Genomic DNA, 17195 nt, shown 5'->3' with positions numbered 1-17195 from the left:
TGCATATTTAAGTTGGCATACTTTCTTCAGGGGAAGAAATAATTTATTATGGTAACACAGATGAAGAAGTTGCGACAGGCTTGGCCAGGTGATAAAATAGGATAATAGAAGCTCATCAAATGTCCCTTCCAATCACCTTTGTTTTATTAGTAAAATAACAAAGAAACGCTAATCATACTTAGCGAGAAGGGAGTGTTATGTTTATGGAGCTTGGGACAAGAGAAGATGCTATGATAATTTTATCCAGGAGAGTCAGGGATTGAATAAACAACAGAATTGTATAATGAATGCCATGGACCATTAAAAGTCTATTTTGCACAGATTTTGATTTAATTATGAAACAATTACTGTTACAATCACAAAAGAGGCATTATTTTCCCTTTATTTGCTAAAATCATGCCTCATGCTCCAAGAATACTTGATGGATAAATTTGGTCATTGCCTTAATGGGGGTTACAACTCTTCCTTCATTAAGACAGAATTCTTGGGTCGCAAAGTTATTCTTTCCATGCTATAATGCTGAGAAAAAGTGTTTATGCTGTGAGCTATGTATTCAGAACATACAAACAAAACATTGAAGGAAAGTTAATTTCAGAAATATTTGACCTTAACTAATAGTACTACGTTATTAAAATATCCATTATTGCTTCTTCCTTATCCATGATTGGGTTTTCCTTTGCTGAGGTGACATTAGTTTACAATTCTGTGTGTGACTTAGGAGAACAGGCTCCTGTTCACCTGGATTTTTTTTTTTTCCTCCTGGATTTTAAGGGTAAAGGACAGTGTTTTCAACACTTCTTAGTTTCTGGCCTTAGAATGATGCTGGCATATGTAGAGTTAATAGGTATGTGCTGAATGTGTAAGTGAGTACAAGTGAAACAGTAAACTAGGATATGCCATTTAAAGTGCCTAAGGAGAAAAAAGTTAAAAATCTCCCATATTTTCCAGTTTTATATATCCTACATGATTTTGTCAAAGTGTAGAATTAATAAAAGTTGGATTCTTTTGATTAACCTATTCAAAATATTTTGACTGTAAGACATATGTAGCCTTAGACTATCACAGGAGTACAATCTAATGGAACTCAGAGAATTTTGCTAGATATTGTTTAAATAGATTAAGAAAGGTTCTAAGCTCACTGCATTTCAGTCTTCAGCAAATAAAGAAAATGTCATTAATTATTAATGAAAGTCTTCTCATTTATTAATCTGTGGATTGTATGGGTAAAGATGAATTGGCTATTAATAACAAAATGTGAGTATTATGAAAGAGAACACACCTAACCATCAAGTTTGCTGAGCAAAGTAAAGTCCTTACCTCTCTGGGGAATACATTTCTTTAGGAAAAATGAATTCAATCTTGTTAAGGATGGAGAACAATTGGGCATGGATGAGGAAATTATGACATTGACACATATCCCTCTATAAATACTAAGATTTATTCTGTACATCATTCAATGCATATTTATTAAAATTTGAGTTTAAACAATCTCATGTCAGTGATCTACACAACATAATTGAGAAACATGATAAATTAAATGATTTATTGTTCATGTTTTAATGCCTTACATGTCAAGTGATACCAAAAATATGGTATCTTTTTTTAGGATCATTAATTATGAATTTAGGACTCATTTCGGGATTGAAAAATATCTTTCAAGTTAATCTTTTGTTGTCAGTTTTTTAATAAGTTACTAAAGAAAACTGGTGAAGTGGTTGGTTACAGTATCAAGCATTTCAAGTATCTCATATGTATTCAATGTAAAATTGGAATCAATTTAAATGATAAATTATATGACAGCTTGTATTTAATATATCTATTATATGGAAACTGTTGTATTATTTTTCATTTATGAAAACATCTGCAAAATGTTATTTATTGAAATAACAGTTATATAGTATGCTATCAAAAATCAGCTTTCTGTATAAGTTCATTGAGTACTGTAAGCAATTATAAAATTTGTAAATGTGCCCCAAAGCTATTTTATTGATTACTTAGTAACTTAAAATCATGCAAGTAAGATTACTCTGTTTTGGTGCTTATCCAGATAATGTTTTGAATAAACACCCAGTTCTCATTTCCTTAATATGGTGAGAAGATACCTGGCAAGTATATTAAAATTTTGTTTTATATTGAAATAAGTTGTGGTTTAATTAAATTATTGCTACACTTTGACTCTAAACTTCAAGAATAAGGCTTCTGGTATTTCATAAATTTCATACTTTAAATATTCTTTTTTATATCTGTGAATTTTTTTAAATATTTTTTACATCCTTTTCCATTTTTGTACAATGTATGCTTTTTTATCTCAGTTGTAATCCCCATGGACTTCCCACCAAGTCACCCATGTGCCATCACCATAGTCCTTGTGCTCTCCCCACCCTGTCATGACTATATTCCACTTTCCCCTACTAAAGAATGCCTCTCACCTCTCGTTTATAGTTGTCTGTTGGTTTTGGTACATATACACAATGGATTATTACTCAGCAATCAAAAAAGGATAAACTCATGCCATTCACAGCAACATGGATGGGGCCGGAAGAGATAATGCTCAGTGAAATAAGCCAGAAAAATAAAAATACTGGATTTTTTTTTTTTTTGAGGAATGTAAGGGGCTAGGAAAATTTACAATAAGATCAAAATCACTAACTTTAAACATTCTGGCATCAGCCTCCTATTGTTTAATTCCCATAGAATGCACAATCTAGAGGTCCTCCTCCACCTATTTTCTGTAAGTGGAACTTCTAAAGGGTAAATTAAGTTTCAAAGACCCTAGCTTTATTTTTATATAGAATATGTGACTTCACATAGAGTTAAAGCTACTATGTAGCACTTAACTACATTTCTACTATAGCATCACTATGTGATGAAACACAGTTTATCACACTCTTTCAACATTGGAAGAGACGTTCTTCAAGAACACAACCTTTCTATAGTGTCTTACATTTGACAACTCCCTGAATTGAGCTCATTAAAAATTTAAAAAGTCTACCTCACCACTCCCATTTTCATACAAAGAGTAGGTTGTCTCCATACACAGTCAAATGTTCTAAAAGGCAGTGTATATTCTGCTTAGCATGCTCATATTCCTCCCTAAGAGGAGGAAGGGATACATTCCATTTCTCCCTAAAATCACAAGCATGAAGCCCAACTTTGCTTCCTTATGGAAATAGTAAAAGGGAGGGATAAGAATTTCTACAATAATGGGATTTTTACCCCATGCAAATAAAACCTTGGGTGGAAGCATCCTTCCTATCTCTTGTCTTTTTCTCTCTTATTTCATTGAGCTTTGCCACAAAGCTCATGGCCAACAGAGAGCATGGATGTTCTTCCTCACTGAAGGGGATCAACATGACTTCTCTTCTCATAAACTCCTTCTCCAGGAATAATAACTACTGTTCTTGATTATATCCCTGGAAAAACTGCCAGGTAATATAGTTGTTTTCACCCAGAAGTCTAAGAGAGATTATAATAATAGAATGTTTACCAAATCTTTTCTAGATTGATGCTGTATTTAAGGACATGATTTTCCAACTTTCCATTTTAAAATAGTTTAAACCACTTTGTCCAAAAGAGTCTATCAGAGTCTGTAGTATGAATGAATGGCATCAACATTTACGTAAATTCCAATAAAGCCACAGACTGATCTGAATACAAATCCCGTTCTAGTATTGTATTGTTTAGAATAAATTATGTAAAAAGCTAACAAATAAATTAAGGCAATCTAGTTGATCTAAAACATAAATATTATTAAAATAAATCAAAATTCCTGTCACCACTTCATGTTATTGCATTTCTTCCCATAAACTAGAAGTCAAACATTTCTATGTTCCTAAAAAAAGACAAGGGGGAAGGTGGAAAATAAAAAGAGGAAGTCAAGAAGCAAAATGGAAAGAAAAGAAAAAAAAGTTTAATATTTAATTGTCTAGATATTATACGGAATCATAAGTTAATTTCTAAGGATTTTTTAAGTTGCCCATAAGTTGATTCCATCAAAGGACCCAAGTGGGGAGTAATGCTCTTTCTCATCATTATTTCTGAGCATCTAAGTTCCTACTTCCTTTATTATCAAGTTTTCTTTCTACATTTAATCAGACCATTTCTACTGATGCTGCTTTTTCCTGACAATGGGAAGTTTATATTGATGACAGGCAATCCTACTGCAAAATACATTGACTTATAATTTGGACAACTCCAGTTTTTTGCTCTCCAAATAGTGCTTGACCTCATTCAGTCATATTTGGGTGTCTCCAAATTCCCGATAGCCCTAAAGACCTATCAGCCTAATTCTGTCTTTTCTTCCAGAGTGAGGGCTGCCCTCACTATAGTCCTGGGAGCCACTCGTGACATATAAATGTGTTCATTGTTTACTTTGTTGGAAAAACAGCTCCGGTTAATTTCTGTTGAATGAAATTTTATATATATATTTTTTACAGGGCATGTATCAGACCCTGCTGGGATTGTCTATAGCAAGAAACATGTTACCTTTCATTTCTGGGTCTGTCAAAACATTTCTGCTTTTGTTCTCCTGAGTGGGATAATCATTCTTCCCTCAACTCCAAATCTAGTGCAGTTCTGGATTTTACCTACTCAGCTCTGCTTGCCTTCCTCCCCTCTGGTTAAATTGTATCCATCCTTTATCTTCCTCCTTAGATTCTTATCTGATTAAATTTCCACAACATGTTACACACCATAATTATTCACATCTCCTTTGTCTCCACTTAAAATAATCAAATTCCATGGTGTTCTCATGAAAATAATTTGAACATTTTACATCGGTACCCCTATTTTCTCCTATTACACTTGTTCAAACAGTATATAAACTGTTATTATAGTCAACATAATACTCAAGGAGAAAATTTTCCATTAGTTCTTTGTACTTTATCTGTAGCTTTGAGATGGCATTCTTCAATAGCTAACTTCCTAATTCTTACCAGGATTATTGTTTCAGTCTGATTATCTGCATCTACTATTGGGATACTCAAGTCACAATTACTTCATTTTTTTCTGGATGGTTATCAAACATCTCCCCTTTGTCTAATATAAACTTAAAGTAACCTATGTACATTGCAACACTACTCTTAATAACTACATTATGTAAATAGCCTGTATTTAGTAACAATGGTATACCTAAAACTATATATACGCAAAATGGAATACAACTAAACTATAATAAAAGGTGAAACTTTGCTATTTCTGACAACATGGATAGAAATGGAAGAAGTTATGTGAATCAAAATAAGTCAGAGAGAGAAAGACAAACACTGAATCATTTCACTAATACGTGGAATGTAAATACATACAACAAAGGAACAGATAAAACTAACATGAACAAGCCCTACACATCTGATCGCAGAATTGAAAGCTACCACAGGGGCTGGAATTGGAGAGCCCAGTGGATTATGGGAGAGAATTATGAGTGTTCTGGTTATGGGTATAGGTGTGAACATATAGCACTAAATCATACACAGCATTGCAAACCAACATTACCTCAAAGAAAATGATATACATTAGACAAATGTAGTTAAGTCTTGGTATATTATGTCCTAAGCATATGTTTACTCTTTTATTTATATCTTAGTATCTGAAACCTTGAATCCCTTAAAGTATATACATTTTTATTTTTCATATGGATCTCCTAGTTCATCTTTAGTCTAATCTCATATTCATCTGAACTATGTAAAGCATTCTGCAATTTCTCTAGCATTTTTCTTTGCCCTGAAACTGTTTCCTTTCCAGGGTAATTCTCAAGATTAACTCATCCTTAGCATAAGCGTTATTGATTCATAATAATTTAAGAGGTCACTCAAGCATTTGTAATCAGTCCTCTACCATAGTCATGAACAGTATATATTCAAATCTAGCAGAAGCCGCTTTTTTTTTTTCATAAAATCTGTCACATTGCAGTAGATAAGGTGCTATTTGAATGCCCAAATTCACAATTATAATTAACAACCAGTGAAAATTAATCTAAGGACATCTTAATTTATATATATATATACACAAAGTTACTCACTTTTCTAACTGGTCTTACTGCATAATAAAATACAGTAGTTACAATCTCAAAGCTTTATGACTATTATATATAAAATCTTAAAACCAACATTTGTGACTGAGACACAAAATAGAGGTTACCAGGTTGCCAGAAATTACTGGAAACTGGGTATTAACACGTTTTAAAGATAAAAAATGAAAATAAAGTAACATATTTCCTGGATTTTTTTCAAAAATTCTCCCTGTGTACTTTAGACATCACAGCTCTTTTACGTTCCCTGCTCAGTGGATGACACATGAAGATGGGGACATACCACTGAACTCACAGGCCTCTCCATTGAACCAGGCATCATCCTGTGGCTGCGACCTCAGGACACAGAGCTGAGCAACTGCAAGTTTCCAAAAGACAGAGAAGACCAACTAACCAGGGAAGCTCACTCCCCTCATGGGGGATGAGTTACAGAGAGGTGCCAGAGGGACACAAGCACTGACAGGCTGAGTGGAGAGTCTGCCATGGAAACGCAGGAGGAGGAAGGGAGTGCCTCACTGCTGCACCTTACAGGCACATGTGAGTCTCCCAACCAATGGAAAGAATGTTTGAGATGTGATGTGCCCTCCAGTTCCACATCTAAAAGGAAACTACTTTGAGATTTTCATTCACCCAAAGACAAGACAGGGCAATCTAGATGTTAATGGGTGCTGTGTGGCCATCCACCCTAGCATCTAGATGGTGTGTTTCACTCAGAAAGACCTTCTTACCTGTGTGGGTTCTCTTAATAATTTTCTGGGTCCATTAAGAGAGAAGTCCTGTTTTTGATATCTGCTAGATGGAGTTGTGTATCTCTTCTGATCCTGAATTGTCCGTGGGGTGAATGGAGACAAAAGTAACTATACTACTTTGTGATGTCCAAATTGGGATAACCTCTCTATTTATAAGCAAGCAAGCACTCAGAAAAACTATTCTGAGCATAGGGATGATTTTTGAGGGGATTAAAAGTGTGTTATGAAACCTATATAAGCAGAAGCAAACAGCAACTTTACTTGACCTGTGAGTATGATATGTAGTTACTGAAATCCATCAGCTTTCACTGGGGTTTCAGGAATAAAAAAAAAAATCTTTACAAAGAGACATCTCTAAGGTTAGGAACTAGAATGCCTTCCTACCATGCTGGAGAGATAACATCAGTCATTGTTAACATATATACAAATTAGTTGAGCATTGTTAATAATCTATATTATGAAAAATAAATCTAGCATACTCATTTTTACTGAAGACATTATCAAGGGGTGCATAGTGTCTGTCTGCAGGGTGGTCTTCTCTGGGCCTATTGTTTAGTTTCAGTGCCATAAGAAACTGAAAAGTTCAGTTGGTTTTGGATTCTGAAATTTTCTACAATGTATATTTTAGACATAAGTGTCCAATGTGAGACATATTTTGGTAGCAACACCCACGACTTGACTGTTTCTCAGTCAAGTCTGTATCACTAAGTTGCTTTTTTAATTTGCTTTTAATAAAACTTTGAGATTAAAGCTACTATTTTTCTCTTTTCCCATGGCTGAGGCAAGATCAATTAGAAAAACGCACATTTTTAAATTGTTTTTAGAAAAGTAGAAATTTATGTTCTCTGAGGTAGTGACCTCAAGCTTTTATTTTCTTAAATAAGTTGATAAATGCAGTGTAAGCATATTCAGCCTTATACTAATTTGCATATATGATAATCTCCCCAAATATGTCTGACCTGGAATGGTAATGATTATAACAGCAGTCATAAAAGCTATCACTTTCTCACCACAGTAACAGTTATCTCTGAGGTATTAGTTAAAATTAAACTGATTTATTTTTTTTATCTTAAACCCTAAGAATTATGTAGTTCTTCTATGTTAAAAAAAAAAATGTCTCACAGAAAAATAAGCAACTAGTCCAGGAGTACTAGCAACTAAGTGACTAAATAGCAAGCCAAAGCCAGGTCTAGATCTCCTAAACCTGCATCCTATTTTTTTTTTTTTAAGTTTTAAGATATATTATGTATAGAACTGGGGTACAGGCTACAGGTGCAGGGGTGGAGAACAGGCAGATCAACTAAGTACACTGTTGAGGGGAGCAGCCAATAAGACAGAAGTCTGCTGTGCCATGTGGGTCACCACTGGGGCCTGGGATTAAACTAGCCCTGAAGCAGCTGCACCAGCTTGCAGTGCTGCACTTACACCCATTGTGCCACCAGGGAGGGCTAAACCTGCATCCTTAACCATTTTGCTAAACTTTGTCTAGGAAGTATACTCAAGCATATACACCTCAAGGATCTTCCTACCAGGACCCAGGTAGCCTAGTTCGCAGATTTTTTTTTTTTTTTTAAGATTTAAGATTTATTTATTTATGCATACAGAACTGGGGTACAGGCCAGAGGTGCCAGGGCTGTGCAAGGATTCACCAGAGACAGAACGGGGCACAGAACAAGCTGATTGACGATGTGCACTGCTGAGGAGAGCAGCGGGCAGGTCGGGAGAGGTCTGCAGCGCCATGTGGGTCACCTCAGGGGCAAACGGGGATCGAACTCATATTGAAGTGGCTTTAGCTTCTTAGTGCTGTGCTTTAAACTGCTGCGCCACCAGGGAGGGCCCTCACGGAGTTTTTGATCAGAGACATTAGCCATTAATGGGCAGAAAAATCAAGGATCCATGAACAGAACCTCTGCTGGTCTAGCTGAGCCTTCCTGGTGACAGTGCAAATCGGGACAGATTGAGGGCTCAGCAGAGAGGAATGCCGAGCCTGTCACCTCCGTCCAGCCCTCCTGTCTGTCTTTGCACATCCTGTAGCTACCACAGGGCATCCCAAAGCCCTGATTAATCACCATCATCCTGAAAGTGAAGGCAAATCTAACTTGACAAATATAAGAGAATGAATGGGCATTTATCAACTATTTGAAACCAGTTGTGAACACCGATGGGTTTTGAGGAAAATAACGGCGAGGGCATTATAACTAGTGCAGCCACCATCATATACGTGTGGCAGCCCAGAGACCTGCGATCAGCCTGAGGTGGCCACTCACCACCCAATGGCTCCTAGTAATTCTCAGGATGTGTGAGGTGGAGAGAGAGCGAGTAACGACTCAGGTGAGCTTATTCTTCAGACAGGAGTGAGGGTCAAGAGCAACAAAGAAACTGAATATACCTTAAGTATTATATGACAACAATACTATTCTCTCATAGGGCTGACATCTAGTCACCTAGAACCTCTTTAAAAAAGCACTGTTTTTGAAAACAGACTTTATATAAAATATCAGAATATAGGATGATCATGCTAAACAGACCACATAAAATAACAGGTCATCTGATGCTAGGGTTTATTGTTCTTGTATTTGTTGGTCATGTGGTGTGTGTGTTTCAGATCCAAATACTTGACATGACACAGTAGGGAGAAAGTAGGATGGGGAAAAAAAAATCACAGCCTAAGCTTTTTCTGTAATTATCTAAAATTATCTAGATTAAACTTGAATATGTCTACTGTACCTCATTAAGCACACTGTTCCATAGCCTGCCCTTTCTATCTGAAAATGTTCTCTCATTTTCGAATTGAATTTCTCCCCCATTAACTTACTGCTTAGGTATATTTTAATGACCTTCCTTTCAACATAAGCCCACTTGTTTTGGCCGTGAAATTATCTCATTTCATTGTAGAAAGCCAAGCTTCATTTCTAATTTTCAGTAATTGTGTCCATTCCTAGGTAAAAAATGGAAGTCTAAACAAAAGGCCTCTTTAAACCGGCCTGTCATGTTCAATTCTTTCTCTTCAGACATTGGTTGTTAATTTTCCTCACAATGATGCATATTTTTTTCTCCCTCTCCAACACACGGTTACAACTAAGACAACTGCATCTCACTGTGTGAGGTCATCTCTTGAAGAAGCTACAGGTTCACACAGCAATGGATAAGGCAGGCAGAGTAACCTCAGGCATCCCGTCAGCCACCTAAGGACAACTAGAACACTGCACTGCTCTTCTAGTAACTAGAAATCACTAGTGCAAAGCTTCATTTGATAGTTAACACTGGCTCAATATTCCAGGCATGCTCATCATACATGTATACTTTGAAAAAGTACATAGTATATGATAGGTTCTATATATCCTACAGTGAACATGCTCACATGCAAAGATATATGTGGACACATGCACACACATGTTCACACACATAATGGCTTAGAAAAAATGTTTGGAAATAACTAGCTGGTGCTTTTTAGTCTTTTGTGCCAGCTTGCTCCTGGAGGACAAAGTATAGGGAACGCCACTCCAAGTAGAGGAACTAGTTTATAGAAAGATACCATGTGTTGAAAAGACCTTGACATTTTGCAAAACATGGGAAGGGAAATACATCTGGTACAGGAAAAAAAAAATAAGTTTGTAGCTGTACAGTGGAGCAAAACTGTGAAGAACCTTGTATGTCAAGTCTGAGACCCTGGATGTGATCCAAAAACATGGTGTATGAATCAAACATCTGAACTTAATCCAAGTAGTATGCAGGGCATGACAACCATTTCCATTAAAATAAAATGTATCAACCACTTTTGTGTATACACATTATTAATTAAAATGCATTTTCTTATATTTCCCCTTTTAGTGATCCATAAAACACGGAGGCAAAAATCAAACCAAAACCAACACAAAAAAAGTAAACTCTGCAGTAGTGGGACAGGCAATAAAGGGATTATCATAAGAATGAGGAAAACAAGTCTCAAAACATCTAAGAGAATTTCAAGTTTCCACAATTTCCCTGTGCTGATGTCATTAAGCTCAACAGCATAGAACCTTGTGCACCAAGTTGGTGACGATGCCAAAGACTTGGCAAAGGTGAGGGTTGGCCTAGGAAGAAGTGTTTCAGGACAGGTGCACCACATGATTTCTACATTCCCATAGGAAGACCAGATACCAGAGTAAGGAAGTTGAGATATATGAAAGGTTAATGTTATATCTAGATTCAGGGACAGATTTTGACAAAGATGTTAGTTAGAGGATTATTTACAGTGACAAATTTGAAATAGCACATGTGTTACTGAATATGACGGCACAATAAAAATGCACATCATATATATAAATATCATGTGGACATTAGGAACAGATCTTAATTAAATAGAGAAAAGTTTATAGGGCCATATTAGGGCAACAGCACCCAAAAAAACGAAAATCTTTGTTCATAATCACTCAACAAGCTTTCAAGCGTAACTATCATTATCCACTGACCTTTTTCTGTATCATGTATTGATCTGTTCAACTAACTATGCTTCCAATATTTCCTGGTTTCTTTAGGAGACAGAAGACAATATATTCATTGGATATTAGGATTTTTTTCTTCCTTTTGTGACAGTTTCCCCCCCTTCCCCGTACATAGTTTCCAATGTGCTAGAAAAATGTAGAGGAGGAGGTCCTCACACTCCAATAGTCTCTAAGGTAGACATTTTTTCCCCTTCTGTATAATACATTCAGCTATCCCTTGGCTTGTGCTTAAATGACAAAGGAGAAAACAAGACACAAGATAGCAATGAAGTAATTAGCATTTTCTAAGCTCCTACTGTGTGCTGGGCAGGGGAGGTGCTCTAGCCTTGTGGAGTCAAATGTGAGTAGAAGATAAAATATGCAAGAATACAGCAAATATGGTGAATGGTAAAATGAAGGAATGAAAAATAATCTGAATTAAGAACACAGAATTCAATCTAGAAAAAAGTAAAAAAAGCTATAAAAGTAGTTATTGGAACTGAGAGCCTCAGAGCCTAAATAGCAATAGACTCTCAGAAGAAAGGATCAGGGCAAGTAAAAGCACTGAAATGACAAAATCTGACACATTTGAGGAACTGAAGAGGATTTAGGTTGACAGGGCGATAAGATGTTTTGATAGGGGGAGGGGATGACGAGAGGAGGATTTAGAAGCAGGCACTTGCAAACCTTAAATGTCCCATGAAGCATATAAAGAAATCTGGGATCTACCCAGAGAACAGATAAGCACTAAAATATTCCAACATTTTAATGGCGCTGATTGAAGGGTAAGGTCTGGCTATGAAAGTGATGATTGGTTGCAGTTAAGATTGGATGAAGGGGAGTATGTCAGCAAGAAATTTCAGTAGCTCCAGAGGGAGATAATGGTGGGCTTGATAATGCAATAAAAACAGAAATGAAGGAAACATTACAATCCATAGACTCGGGAAGCAATAGTTTGGCTAGAATAGTGAGGTCTCAATTATGGCCCCCTGTAGAGGATGAAAGTTTTTTTTAAAAATTATTATATATATAGATATATCTATATCGATATCTAGATATATAGATATCTATATATATAGATATTGATGTAAATATATCTATCTATCTATCTATATCTAGATAGATAGATAGATATATCTCTATCTCTATCTATCTATATTTCTTGTCACTGATATGGTATCCACCTAAAAAAATTAATAGAAGCAGCAGCCCCTACACACTCTGAAGCAGCTCATGTGTTGGTGGCTTATAACTTTAGGATTGGGCAAACAATTGGCAAAATAAGAGGAGGAAGAGCTACAGAAATCCTCAGTCAGATGTAGGAAGCACCCCTTAGGTGTTCCCAGAGATAGCAGGATATCAGGGTGCTGCTTGATTTGTGTTGCTGCCTATGAAAAGGAGACTGGAATGGTGCAGTAGATGAAACTGGAAGTGCTTAGGGAAAAAATACTATTGTGGCATACATGCAATTTATACCCACTTCTCAGTGACATTTGGGTACATCTGTATTTTTTGAGTTTTCTACATTAAGCAGATATCATAAGACCCTTGACATTTACAAGGGATATATCCCAAGATCTTTGCAAATTTCTAGCTTTGCAAATATAGAAAAGTTTGTACAGTCTCTTGACTTTCTCAAAAAAATTATATTTCCTTCAAGAGAAATGTCTCTAGTGAATTTTCTTACATGAGAAGCAAGACTTTTTTTTATATATTTTTAAAGATTTATTCTTTTGTGCATACAGAACTGAGGTACAGGCCAGAGGTGCAGGGGCAGTGAGAGTATCCACATGAGAGAGTGGGGAGCAGAACAAGCAGATGGATGAAGTACATTGCTGAGGAGAGCAGTGGGCGGGTCAGGAGAGGTCTGTTGTGCCACAAGGGTCACCGCTGGGGCTGGGAATCGAACTTACACTGAAGTGGCTGTGGTTGCCTTGCAGTTCTGTGTCCAACCTGTTGCAGGGAGGGCCCAAGACTTAGTTATAACTACAAAATATATATGGAATCCATTCTCACCTTTCAAACTGCATTATGATCACCTTACTCTAAACCATATCATCTTTTTTCTTGAAGATCTATGGCCACTGAAACTATTTCTCCAACATTTCCAGTTTGAATTGCATATAGCACACAACATATATAAAATATATGTTATGTAACAAATATCCACAAATGCCTGTTCGCTGGTTTCAGGAAAAAAAAAAAAAAAAACTCATTGCCCTGACGTGAATTGTTCTTTTATCACATTGGTAAATGTGATACATATTAAAATTAGAATGTTCCAACCCTAACAGGGTTCTGTATACCAGTATCAGCTTTGGTGGATGCTTTTGTTTTGATGATCTGTGGTTTGGTACTGTGGTAGACATGGAAGCAATGTGTATTTACAAGGTCTGCCCCTACAGAACCCCTCAAATTCTTAGATTCAAGTAAGCTTTCTTGGTAGGCAACTTTTACAGGTATTACTAAATGTACAAGTAAAAGAACTAACTGTGTGACAGTGATTCCACTGGGAGAAAACTCAAGAAGTATTTATTTTTTTTAAGATTTATTTATTCATTCAGTGACTGGGGTGTAGGCCAGAATTGTGGGAGATAAGATGAGTCCACAGAGACAGATTGGGAAGGAGAACAGGCAGATCTACTGAAAGACACTACTGAAGGAAAACAGTGGGCAAGGCAGGAAAGGTCTGCTGTACCAGGCAGGCTAGCTCCCTCGATGGGGATCGAACCCATGTTGCAGCAGGTGGAAACAGCTTGATAGCATGGTGTCTTTAACCCATGACCACTAGGAAGGCCTGGAAGCATTCTCTTGTACTCCATGCACTTTGCTGGATGCACAATCATTTGGTGGTTTTGCTTTGTATCTTTACACTGTAGTAACCAAGAATGTAAAGAGTCCCAAGTTCTGAGTCTTTTGACTGAATCACTTCACCTGGGTGTGTTCTTGGAGACCCCTGAGCCATTTTCCTACTACAGAAATTGCTGTTGGAAATGGTGTGCTGTCAAAACAAAAATCCTAAAATATGTGACATTACTGTTATAGTGGCCTGAAAATATGGTGATTTGCATTAAAAAGTGGTGGGACATTTGTCATATATGCTAGAGTAGTAAAACACTTGCCTGAGGTAATTTGAGAAGTAGATCATGTAAATGACAAACTTGTCCTCTCAACCTAAGAGTCTAGAGAAAAAGGCTGGAAAATAGAATTTTATTAGTGTGTCTTGAATGAAATTGACCACATTAAATAGGACATTTCAGGAAAGTGATGAGCTCAGGAGAGAATTAGTTGTGGAATGGAATGGCAGAATTATGAACATCCCAGGTTTTGCAATATTGCTGAAACTGACTGTTTTCAATTCCAAACTATAAGTGATAGTATAATAAAGACTTTGAAAGTCCAAAGTCTATGAAAACTCAGCAATAATGATTAAGTTAAAGGCCTTGCCCCTTTGTTAAAACTTTCAAAAGACTTGAGTGACTTATGCAATCCAACTAAGGGTCAGTGCCCAATAAATTAATATCACATTGAAAATATCTTGATATATATTATATTCTATAGTCTTTTAATCAATTATCCAAAGTAGATTCAGAAGTTGGAAAAGAAAGTAACTTTAAAATGTTTTTAAAAAAATGTAATCAGAGAAACGAATGGACCTGGGCCTTTCTGGCGGCACAGGGGTTAAAGTCAGTCACAGATCTACCAAGTTAGCTGCAGCTGCTGCAGCCTGAGTTCAATCCCTAGCCAGGGAGCAGACCTCTCTTGTCTTGTCCCTTGCGCCACTCAGCAGTGCATTTTAGTAGATCTACTTGTTCTGCTACCCACTGTCTTTGGTGAATCCTCTCACCTCCTGCATCTCTGACTGACACCCCAGTTCTTGTATGTACACATAAGTAAATCTTAAAAAAATGAATGGGCTTGAGAAACTGAAAACTACCTTTAAAAAATCATAGAGATAACATTGACCTACAACATTGTTTGTATTTTCTAAGTAAAGGATCCCCCAACCTTTTCGAGTGTTGTGACTACAGTTCATCCATCATCAAAGTATCCATGGTCTACTACCATAGACCAATTTGCTTCCTCCTCACCTCTTAGAACTATGATTATTAAACTAACATTGGTTTATCAAGTTATAGAGGCTTCCAGCTTGCAGCATTATATTTTGACTTTGCCATTTTTATATACATTCTATTCACCAAGAAATTCAAGTTCTCATCTAAAACATATGAGACAGCCTTTTCCAAATTACCCACTGATCCCAACCCTATTCATAATCAGCTAGTATTAAAAAGAAAAGAAGAAGAAGAAGAAGAAAAGTCAAGTGCTGTGCTGGTGAATATGTACAGGAAAAGGAAGCCTTCTATAGTGTTATTAGTGTTGTAAACTGGTGCAGTCTCTAAGATAAACAATATTGGAAGTCTACAAAATTATTGAAACTTGAAATCTTCAAATGCTAAATGATAGTTATTATATTTCTGGATATTTATCTGAGGAATATATACATATGTTTAAAGCAAAGCATGGTTCCTGGTCCATGGATCTCAATGGATTCAAGTATACAGGACGTGCCATGTACACATGTATATAACACTGTTTTGTAAAGAACTGTGGAGTCTAGTCTGAAAAAAGGCCAGTGATTCTTTGGGCCTTAAAATATTACCTTCACATTTGTTAAAATATCAATTATGTTCAGCTACCACAGGAATTGCTAACAATTCCTGAAACAATCCCTTTAACACAGAAGTATAAATGCAATAAGATAAAGGAACCAGTTCAGATTGGTATCAGGAAAGAACAGGGTTTGAATCCAAGTTGCATTCTGAACTAGCTATGGAACACTGGACAATTTAAACAGGATAATTACAATGCCATTTCAAAAGGTCATTGTGAGGATTAAATGCATGAAATAGCTTAGTATAATTTCTATCACATAGAAAGCATCAGATAAATGTTAACATTCATTGTCAAAATCATCCTTGGGCCCCTATGCTTCTATGAGCAGACAGTCAACTGTTATAGTCCTTATGTAGGGTGCATTCCCCAGAGTCCACCTGTGATATGAATCCATCTGTGATATGAGTCCACCTGTGTTTGGGGAGGGGGGTGGCTCTCAGAAGATGGAGCCTGGAGGACAATGTGAATAATGTAAGAGAGAACCTCTTCTGGGAGAGAGCCAAATCCAGCTATGGGTCGGTCATTTGACTCATTTCAGAATGAGAATATTTATTACAATTAGATAATCATATTCTACCATTATATGCCAAGCATATGTAGGATGACAGATGATAGTCTTAGAATTAGGAACTTTCTAGTCCAAGAGACACTACACTTGGACTTGATGAAGGAACTAGTAGTCTAACTCCAACTCCTAAACCTTGGAGCAATTGTTGGTGAGATATGGGTGGTCTTTCTTGGCCTGGTGTGTATTTGACATTAAGTTAAACTAATGTTAGAACCAGAACAAATTGACTGTACAGAGCTTACCAATGTTTCATCAGTATACAATGGTTCTTTTTTACTTTAAGGGAACTACTCTTCTTCCCAAACAGAGCAAATAATATTTTCCCCTCCCCAAATAGGGCATTGCCATTTTAAATGACCTTTATTGTCTAGAAAAATCTGAAAGCTTTATTCAAGTAGAAAAGGGTATTTTTGCAGGCCTTAGGTGTAGAATTCACAATTTTGAAGAAGGGTAGCTATTGAATGTCTTCTATGGGTCTGACATTTTGGTAGAAAGTTTACATATATCACATTAATTATTACCTACAAGAAGGTTTTGAGTTAGGCATTATAATGAGCCTACTTTAGCGATGCAATTTGGTTTAGACGTGTAAACTGGATATTATAAATTAGGATCAGAACTAAAACACGAACTCAGGTATGTCTCACTTTGAAGCACATGCTCCTTTGACTATGCAAATTACTGCTCACAGGAGAAAATGACCAGAGAAACCT

The sequence above is a fragment of the Condylura cristata genome, unplaced genomic scaffold, assembly GCF_000260355.1.
Source record: "Condylura cristata isolate star-nosed mole 26May11 unplaced genomic scaffold, ConCri1.0 scaffold00020, whole genome shotgun sequence".
In the NCBI taxonomy this organism is placed as follows: Eukaryota; Metazoa; Chordata; class Mammalia; order Eulipotyphla; family Talpidae; genus Condylura; species Condylura cristata.
This window is presented reverse-complemented; position numbering follows the sequence as displayed.